This window comes from Argopecten irradians, chromosome 9 (assembly GCF_041381155.1).
Source record: "Argopecten irradians isolate NY chromosome 9, Ai_NY, whole genome shotgun sequence".
Lineage (NCBI taxonomy): Eukaryota > Metazoa > Mollusca > Bivalvia > Pectinida > Pectinidae > Argopecten > Argopecten irradians.
In genome coordinates, this window is record NC_091142.1 from 14,892,850 (window position 1) to 14,903,520 (window position 10,671).

Sequence of the window (10,671 nt, forward strand, 5' to 3'; positions counted from 1 at the left end):
ATAGTACTAGTGTATAGGGAGGCTGTGTGCAGGAGCTTGAACTCTAGGCAACGTGTGTGTATTTTTATATGGGTCCAGTTGACCTACTTCTCAGAGAGATGGCATTTTATATATTTAGTTTAGGGGAATTCACAGAACTATTTTAGGGGTCACTTGGAGTCTTTATTTAGCTTTGCTTGGAAAGTATATTTAGCTTCATTTTGGATGTTTGAGTGTATATTTGGTATAGGGGAAATTTCTGAAGTCTTTACTTTGATTCCCTAATTTAGATGCTCGGCTGAGCTTATATTTAGTCTAAGGATATTTCCTTAAATCTTCACTTAGATTTCTTTATTTAGATGCTGGTAGATTCTATATTTATATTTTGTGCATGAGCTTATTAATGAAGGGGTATAAAAAGGGCTGCGGCCCGGGGACCTGGGCTTTTCGACAGGGTTTTACAAGAGTGCTTACCCTGGGATTGGGACTAATTGAGTACTTTGTGATAGTAGTGATTCGCTGGGAGCGTGACTTTAGTTTTTTTTAAGAATGTTACATAAGTTATGATTCAACTGTTATGGATGTTCTATAATTTACGCCCGTCCTTAGAAATGCAATGGGCTGTCTCAGAAACAAATTTTGAAAAAAAAACAACTTCATTATTTTTTTTTAATCTCAGATGTATATTTTTTAACTTGCATTGTCAGCTTTAAGTTATAGGCCACATGTGCTGACACAAGTTATTTTTCAGTTTAGTGTTTTGCTCCTCGTGAGATTTTGCCCAAATGTTCAACTGGCTTTGACAAAGGGAGATAATCCAATGTTTATTTTCATTTCAAAGTACTATATTGCGATGCTGATAAATTGCACACGATGCATCAATGTATCGATGAATGTTTACCGAAAGATCTACTTTGATTCACCGTTACAATGTATGAAATGTTCAACTCGCTACAGGGCTCTCTCTCGGTGCCTTCAGAATTGTGAAAAACATCGTGGTATTAACCGAAATTACGAAAATTAGAATTTGTCAAATAAAACAAAAACAACTGAAAGCTTCATTTATTTCAAGTAAAACATTTCAGTTTTCTTTTTATTGGCATTTTTCTTTTGATTTTTTCGACACAAAGGTGATTGTGAAAATCAGCTTGCATTGAGGTATTGTGAAAAAAACATGGGCATTTGAGATTGGGATGGGGCCAAAAATTGGTCCCAAAAACAGCCGAGTGAGAGCCCTGCACTGGCTGCCCCCATTACACATTGTGATCTGGCATCTTTAATTTGAACGCTATATATATAGCTGACCTGAGTCCAGTTTTGGGTACCATGGCCACTGGCCAGTAGCTATATATAGAGTAACACAAGTTTTGTCTAGAACTACACAAATCAATTTTACAGTAGCTGTATGTGATTTTACCAGCGAAACAGTTTTTGATTATTTATTGCATTTGTTTAACTTATATGACACCAGCTAGCTAGGGTATTGATATACATGTAGGATACATATTAAAGGGATATGAACCTCAAATAATTTGTTCTGTATACTTAGATATGGTTTCAGATGTTTATTGAATATTTTATTACAATGATGGGTTATCTAAAACGACAGGAAAACGTGGGGAATACCTACTTCAAAAATGACAAGAGATCCCAGAGGGATCTTGGCGCCCACCAAAGATTGATCTATGTCTGACAAATGAAAGAGGGATCTTTTCTCTGCTTTTCAAACTTACACTTCTTTTTTCTGCTTTTCAAACTTTAAACTATCAAAATCCAAGATGGTGGTCACAAAATGCAATAGGCAGAACTAGGGTCCTAGGGGAACCTACATATGAAATTTGAGAACAATCCCTTCAATACTTTCTGAGAAATAGTGGTAACAAACTTTAATCTATCAAAATCCAAGATGGCCACCGGTCGGCCATCTTGTTGACCGATCAGTCCCAAAATGCAATATGCACAACTGGGGTCCTAGGGGAACCTACATATGAAATTTGAGAAAGATCCCTTCAGTGCTTTCTGAGAAATAGCGGTAACAAACTTTAACTATCAAAATCCAAGATGGCTACCTGGCGGCCATCTTGTTGACCGATCAGTCCCAAAATGCAATATGCACAACTGGGGTCCTAGGGGAACCTACATATGAAATTTGAGAAAGATCCCTTCAGTGCTTTCTGAGAAATAGCCGTAACAAACTTTAACTATCAAAATCCAAGATGGCTACCTGGCGGCCATCTTGTTGACCGATCAGTCCCAAAATGCAATATGCACTACTAGGGTCCTAGGGGAACCTACATATGAAATTTGAGAACAATCCCTTCAGTACTTTCTGAGAATTAGCGGTAACAAACTTTAACTATCAAAATCCAAGATGGCGGCTGGTCAGCCATCTTGTTGACCGATCAGTCCCAAAATGCAATATGCACAACTAGGGTCCTAGGGGAACCTACATATGAAATTTGAGAAAGATCCCTTCAGTACTTTCTGAGAAATAGCGGTAACAAACTTAAACTATCAAAATCCAAGATGGCTGCCTGGCGGCCATCTTGTTGACCGATCAGTCCCAAAATACAATATGCACAACTAGGGTCCTAGGGGAACCTACATATGAAATTTGAGAAAGATCCCTTCAGTAATTTTAGAGAAATAGCAGTAACAAGAATTGTTAACGGACGGACGGAAGGATGGACGGAAGGACGGACCACGGACGAAAGGCGATTTGAATAGCCCACCATCTGATGATGGTGGGCTAATAAAAATAGACTGTCATATTCTATTTTTGGAACACAAAACGAAAGCTGGCTGAAAGCGAGGTTATAATGATCATGAACAACAAACTGACATGACAAGAAATATTAGTTTTTCACATGTTAAGATTATTTTCTAATTTACGATGGTTGACAAATGAAGTTTAAGCCATATTTGTTATAAAACAATTTGTATTTAGTGTAATGATGATAAGTCAAAAGTCAAACAAGACTTTTCAAAAAAAAGACAGGGCACCGCGAAGGGAGGTTCCTGACTTATTGCACATATGTACATCATGCAAGTATAAAGTGGGGAGCTGCTCCTGTCTCATGCATTTCAGTGATCCATTTATATTTACCTACTTTCCCAATCCCGCACGTTACTGACTCTTGACATACACTGTTTTCCATCGGAATTCGTTTGTGTTCGCTTCACCCACGTTTTTGACCCACCATTTTGTTTACATATGCAGTGCATTGTGGGAGGTCACTAATTCTAAAGTTCAAAACTACTATACTATCGTTACAAAATTCGACCAGGCCAGTTCAAAATACAGAAAGATGGAATTTCCATTATAATTATTTTATTTGACACATTTGCACAATAATTGATATATATTACTCAGTAAGGTATCTGACACGTCTTAAATATGTATTTTACTCAAATTTACATGGTTTATTTAGGTGTATGTCCCTTTAAACTTTTTTCATCATAAAGCTCCAGATTAATACATATATGAATTGAGATTTCATTAATATCAACTGAAATAGTTAAAGATGCTCCACCACTGACAAATGGTATATATATATTTATCTCTATCAAAAACAGGACCCAACGAATTAGTATTTTTCTTCAGTTGCAAAAGTTACTTACTTTACACCATTACATCTGAACCACCATTGAAAAGTTTCAGCTTCTAATTTTACTTCAAGATGAAAATATCGAAAAATAATAAATTGCATCCTGAAAAAATTCTGTGGTACTATGTTCAATATGAAATGAAGTACTGATTGCGCATAATCCAAAACCAACTAAATTATTTCATATCATTTTTTGTGCTTATTAGACAAATACATACACAATTAAACACCAATTATTGTTCAAATCAGGGCAACCAGTAGGATCAAAATCTAAAAGGTCAGTGACCCTTGGCTCTAACATTCTGAGGGTCAAATCAAAATCCTGAGAGTCAAAATATTAAACTTGAGGGTCAATAATTAATTGCGTTAAAATTCAGTTATTTAGATATTTCTACAAGCCAAATTTTATTACCAATAATATTGATTATGTTTTAAAATAGTAAATATTACTATTGTGTTTCTAAAGATTAGTAAAGAAAATGAAGAAAAATAAATTAATTATCTAAAAATATAAATCAAATTTCATACTAATTTATTATATTTAATTATTTTAATTCTTGAAAAATTAAAGGACTTTTTTGATCTGCAGATCATATGTACCGGGTATATTATTAAATTAATGGCATTTTTTTTAAATGATGAATTTTTATGAAAAAATAATGATGATTAGCTAGGCTTGAAATGATCATTATTGTTTATGCTCTGTTGGCAGTGGAGCATCTTTAATATTATTGCAGTTCTAATGTACATGTACATCAACATTCTTTTTTTCTTGTTTTTACTTCACATATGGATTGATGAATAATACTTCCATGTCATATTTTTCTTGTACAAATGTATGTAACATATATTATATAAATTGTCACTAATTATATATAATCATTGAACAGACAGGAGATAAAACATACACAGACAGATATATTAAATCACTTCATGTATTCAGACTTCTGGGATAAGGGCCCTTAAAATTACACCTAACCTATACTTACAAACATAAAACAAGAGGCCCAGAGGGCCTGTATCGCTCACCTGGTTTTTTGTTAGTAATTATCACAAGACTCTGACAATTAGAAAAATAAGCAAATTGACTCCCAAAGTTTAATTTTGAATCACAACCATACAATGATGCTATTGATACCATACAAATATGCTATCCAATACATAGGTTCAGAGATAAAGTAATTTATATGAAAATAGTAGCCTAATTGACCTTTTTGACCTCGCATCTATTGCCGTCTAAGGCCCCGGGGGTCAGCCCTATCATTTGTACAATTTCAAATCCCAGCCCTATAAGGATGCTACCATTGCATTATAAGTGCTCTTCCATTCTTAGTTGCAGAGAAGAAGTCGTTTATATGGAAATAGCTAAATTGACCCCTTTTGACCCCACCCTTCAGGCCCCCGGGGGGTCAGCCCCATCATTTGCAAAATTTTGAATCCAAACCCTATAAGGATGTAACCATTGCATTATGAGCGTAATCCCATGTTAAGTTGCAGAGAAAAAGTCATTTATATGGAAATTGACCACTTTTGACCCCGCCCCTCAGGCCCCCGGGGGGTTAGCCCTATCATTTGCACAATTTTGAATCCCCACACTATAAGGATACTACCATTGTATTATGGGTGCTATACCGTGCTTAGTTTCAGAGAAGAAGTCGTTTATATGGAAAGAGCCAAATTGGCCACTTTCGACCCCGCCCCTCAGGCCCCCTGGGGGTCAGCCCCATCATTTGCACAATTTTGAATCCCCACCCTATAAAGATGCTACCATTGCATTATGGGTGCTATACCATGCTTAGTTTCAGAGAAGAAGTCGTTTATATGGAAATAGCCAAATTGGCCCCTTTTGACCCCGCCCCTAAGGCCCCCTGGGGGTCAGCCCCATCATTTGTACAATTTTGAATCCCCATCCTATAAGGATGCTATCATTGCATTATGGGTGCTATCCCATGCTTGGTTTCAGAGAAGAAGTCGTTTATATGGAAATAGCCAAATTGAACCCTTTTGACCCCGCCCCTCAGGCCCCCCGGGGGGTCAGCCACATCATTTGTACAATTTTGAATCCCCAACCTATAAAGATACTACCATTGCATTATGAGTGCTATCTCATGCTTAGTTTCAGAGAAGAAGTCGTTTATATGGAAATAGCCAAATTGACCCCATTTGACACCGCCCCTCAGGCCCCCGGGGGGTCAGCCCCATCATTTGTACAATTTTGAATCCCCACCCTATAAGGATGCTACAATTGCATTATGGGTGCTATCCCATGCTTGGTTTCAGAGAAGAAGTCGTTTATATGGAAATAGCCAAATTGACCCCTTTTGACCCCGCCCCTCAGGCCCCCGGGGGGTCAGCCACATCATTTGTACAATTTTTAATCCCCACCCTATAACGATACTACCATTGCATTATGAGTGCTATCTCATGCTTAGTTTCAGAGAAGAAGTCGTTTATATGGAAATAGCCAAATTGACCCCATTTGACCCCGCCCCTCAGGCCCCCGGGGGGTCAGCCCCATCATTTGTACAATTTTGAATCCCCACCCTATAAGGATGCTACCATTGCATTATGGGTGCTATCCCATGCTTGGTTTCAGAGAAGAAGTCGTTTATATGGAAATAGCCAAATTGACCCCTTTTGACCCCGCCCCTCAGGCCCCCGGGGGGTCAGCCCCATCATTTGTACAATTTTGAATCCCCACCCTATAAGGATGCTACCATTGCATTATGGTTGCTATCCCATGCTTGGTTTCAGAGAAGAAGTCGTTTATATGGAAATAGCCAAATTGACCCCTTTTGGCCCCGCCCCTCAGGCCCCTGGGGGGTCAGCCCCATCATTTGTACAATTTTCAGTTAGTAGCCCATAAGGATGCTACCAGTCAAATTTTGTTGAAATCCGACCAGCGGTTATGGAGAAGAAGTCGATTGTTGACGGACGGACGGACGGACGGACGACGGACGGACGGACGCCGGACGCCACGGTATGGCATAAGCTCACCTTGGTCCTTCGGACCAGGTAATATAAAAATAGTTTTAATTTAATTTGTTCAAGCAAAAATAAATACCAATTAATGAATATAATTACCATTGACTGTTCTGTCCAATCAAATAATTTCTTCGACTTAATAAAAGTCCCTCAATTCAGTTGAAATTTGTTGACATGTTCCTCCAATCACCCATCCCTGCAACTGTAAAATTGAATTGTAGATTAATAATTGTTGTGTGGCATATACAATTGTACATGCATGTTCCCCTTTTTTCGCTAGCATTAAATTTTTGTGAATATATATTCATGTGCATATATGTATATATATATATATGTACAGGTTTTCACACAGTCATAAGCCTTTAACTACAGATGAAAATAAATAATAAGATGTTTTTTCTGTATTCAAATAGCATATTCCTATTTCCAGAATGGCATATATAGCATTATTAATCTATACATATGTATGTTATTTCTTTTGTCATCATTAATATTCCAGGGGCTAAAACTTCTATCACTGTCATTATATCCACCCTGTCCCATACTATATATCCCATATAGGGAAACTGAAGGTTCTATGTGCAACAAGAATGAGCAAGTTGTTTGGTCCTTTGATGTAAATTTTACAATGTACATGTAAATGTACAGAGTGTACTTTGTTTTCGCCAAACCTGTGTTAATTCATCCTCGATACTCCAGGTGTTATCACTGACTTCATATCGATCCCGGGACTATCTCATAGTGAAACTCATGGCAGCAGAAAACACAGGTTCAATGTAAGTTGATCCTTTGATGTACATATAGAGAGAAATTGAATAATTGTACACTGTGGTTGACAGTGTTGCTTTGAAGAGGAGTGTCACTCTAGATCTGATCACTGTAATTTTCATGATTCGTCAGTTTTCTTTCTCATCAGTTTTACTATGAGATAGTCTAGGGGGTGGATGTGTTAGTGAAAGTAACCCCTGAAGTAACAAGGATAAATGTAGTTTGTTAGACTGGCCACCAGCTCAGTCTCTAGAATATTAAAACATTAATATTAAAATTTGGCTTGATGATTTTTGTATCTGTGGCTCCGATTCTCTAAGTCTCAAACTATGGGGACATAATCTAGTATCATATTATTGCTGAGAATATCTTATCAATAACTGCTAAGTTTCTGAATGAATGATAATTTGTCAATCCGTAGTCCGCACTGAAAAAAAATATCTAGCCAAGTAATAGACCTGGACTAATGCAATTTAAAGTTCATATACAAGAAAAAAAAATGAAAGATTATTATTAAAATATGAAGAGGCGAATAACGTTGGGTGGAAACACAAGAAATAAAAGCATAACCAAATAACTTGTGTGATTTGTGCCGTATTTTGACAGTGGTCTTGGAACTAAAAGTACAGCTTAACAGTTAAGTACAACTGTACGTGCTTAGGCTGTCAATTTCAAGCACTGATATATGAACGAAATCAGTATGATACTATAAGCCTGGGATAATGAATTCGTAGGCAGAAAATCCACTCCAAAAAAGATATAAGAAATTTTGAACCTACCTTTAAATGTCTCAATGAAAAACCGGAAGTCCAAAGGATGCACTAATTTACGGAATCGAAGGCGGAAACAATACAGGCCTATTGATTCCGGAAAACAAGATAATTTACGAAATTCACACACACATGTTCATGTACATGTATATACGATAGCTCTCCTTCATATAAAAAAATTAAGCCTGCATGTCAACACACAGCAAGCCCGTGATATAATTATATGTATATAGCTAAAATATTTCTTGGACCCAAACTATTTCATAAATCCTGTCAGACTACACATTGTAACTCTCCATTCTGAATCGTGATTACGTGTAACATAAGTTTTACTTCTCAAATATGATTGCGGATCGGTATGCTGTTTCGCATAAGATATAATAAAGGCAAATGTGTATTTAACTACATAGAGTTTATTTTGCTGGTTTTTGGTTAGTGTTTTAAACTACTGAGTAATTGTTCAAACGTTAAAACTGACTACTACTTATTGAAAACACACTGTTATTTATTCATGTACATGTACTAACATTTTGACAATGAACTGGTCAACACATATTTAACAAGAGATCCCAGAGGGATCCTGGCGCCCACCAAAGAATAATCAATGTCTGACAAACGAAAGAGGGATCTTTTCTCTGCTTTTCAAACTTTTACTACATATTACTACATATGAAATTTGAGAAAGATCCTTTGAGTACTTTCTGAGATATATAACAGTAACAAACTTCAATAATAAAATTCCATGATGGCTACCTGTCGGCCAACTTTTCTTACATATAAAATTTGAGACAGATCACTTCAGTGCTTTCTGAGAAATAGTGGTAACCAATATTAATTATCGAATTCCAAGATGGTGGCCTGTCAACCATCTTGTTCACTGATCAGTACCAAAATGCAATTTGCTTAACCAGGGACATAAGGTAACCTGTACATGAATTTGAGACAGATCCCTTCAGTGCTTTCTGAGAAATAGTGGTAACAAGCTTCAACTGGCCCTGCAGGTAGGGCGTTAGAATTGTACCTGCTGCCCCTATTGCATGATCGTAAAAGGCGACTAAATTTAGGATCTTATCTTTTCTTTTCTTCCTAACTGACTTTATCTTTCCTAATGCCTCCCTTGGCACCGCCTCACTTTTGGCCTTGCGTTGAGCGTTCGCCCCTGTGAGGAAGGCTCTGGGTTCTGTCCCCTGGCCGAGACACACCAAAGTCTATAAAAGTGGTAGTTTCTGCTCCTGCTTAGCGCTCAGCAAACGGGGAGTGGGACGACTGGTTCGCCCGTTGTCAGTATAATGTGACCGGGTGGGGTGTGTTGCTTGGTGTCTTCGGCAGCATGCTTCAGTGATATAGCACTATAAAAAGGGCAACAGTTCCACTATACAAGAAGACACAACACGAACATACCGCAGTCTCCCAGTACACTCACCTCGCACAACATACAAGCAACACACCGCATACATGGGAGGCCGTCCTTACATGACCATAGCTGTTAATAGGACGTTAATAAATCAAACAAACAAACAAACAAAAACATAGTGGTAACAAGCTTCAACTATCAAAATCCAAGATGGCGGCTTCACTGATCGGTCCCAAAATGCGATACGCACAAGTGGAACTTGCACATGCAATTTGAGACAGATCCCTTCAGTACTTTCTGAGAAATAGCAGTAACAAACTTCAATTGTCAAAATCCAAGATGGCGTCCTGTCTGCCATCTTGTTCACCGATTGGTACCAAAATGCAATATGCATAACCAGGGACCTAAGGGACCATGCACATCAAATTTGAGACAGCTCCCTTCAGTACTTTCTGAGAAATAGTGGTAACAAACTTCAATTATCAAAATCCAAGATGGCGGCTTGTTGGCCATCTTGTGGATTGATCAGTCCAAAAATGCAATATGCATAACTAGGGCCCTAGGGGAACCTACATGTGAAATTTGAGAAGAATCCCTTCAATACTTTCTGAGAAATAGCGGTAACAAACTTTGATTATCAAAATCCCAGATGGCGGCCTGTCGGCCATCTTGTTGACTGATTGGTCCCAAAATGCAATATGCACAACTAGACCCCTAGGGGAACATACATGTGAAATTTGAGAGAGACCCCTTCTGTACTTTCTGAGAAATAGCGGTAACAAACTTTAACTATCAAAATTCAAGATGGCTGCAAGGCGGCCATTTTGTTGACCGATTGGTCCCAAAATGCAATATGCACAACTTGGGCCCTAGGGGAACCTACATATGAAGTTTAAGAAAGACCCCTTCAGTACTTTCTGAGAAATAGCGGTAACAAGAATTGTTAACGGACGGAAGGAGGACGGACGAACGGAAGGACGGACCACGGACCACGGACAAAAAGCGATTTGAATAGCCCACTATCTGATGATGGTGGGCTAAAAAGTTATACGGTTCCGTCCCTATACGTTCATTGAGTAGGTCAAAGGTCACCTAAGAAACTAGCCCGAGATACTCTGGCCCTGACACCAGACTTAGACATTATGACAGATAACGTTAGATGTCTGGTTTAGGGCCAGAGCGCAGTAGTACTCGAAAACCTGGAATA

General features: G+C 38.0%; 1 protein-coding gene across 1 annotated transcript in view; it reads right to left on the minus strand.

The window, feature by feature from the left end:
* Nucleotides 1-8,166, minus strand: part of LOC138330553 (zinc finger protein 91-like) — a 42,565-nt gene extending 34,399 nt beyond the window's left edge. Inside the window, exons 1-2 of the mRNA XM_069278116.1 lie at nucleotides 8,120-8,166; nucleotides 6,672-6,774 (exon numbers count right to left, since the gene is read on the minus strand). The gene's annotated coding sequence lies outside the window, so the exon portion shown is untranslated. The remainder of the gene's footprint in view (nucleotides 1-6,671; nucleotides 6,775-8,119) is intronic.
* Nucleotides 8,167-10,671: the final 2,505 nt, after the last annotated feature.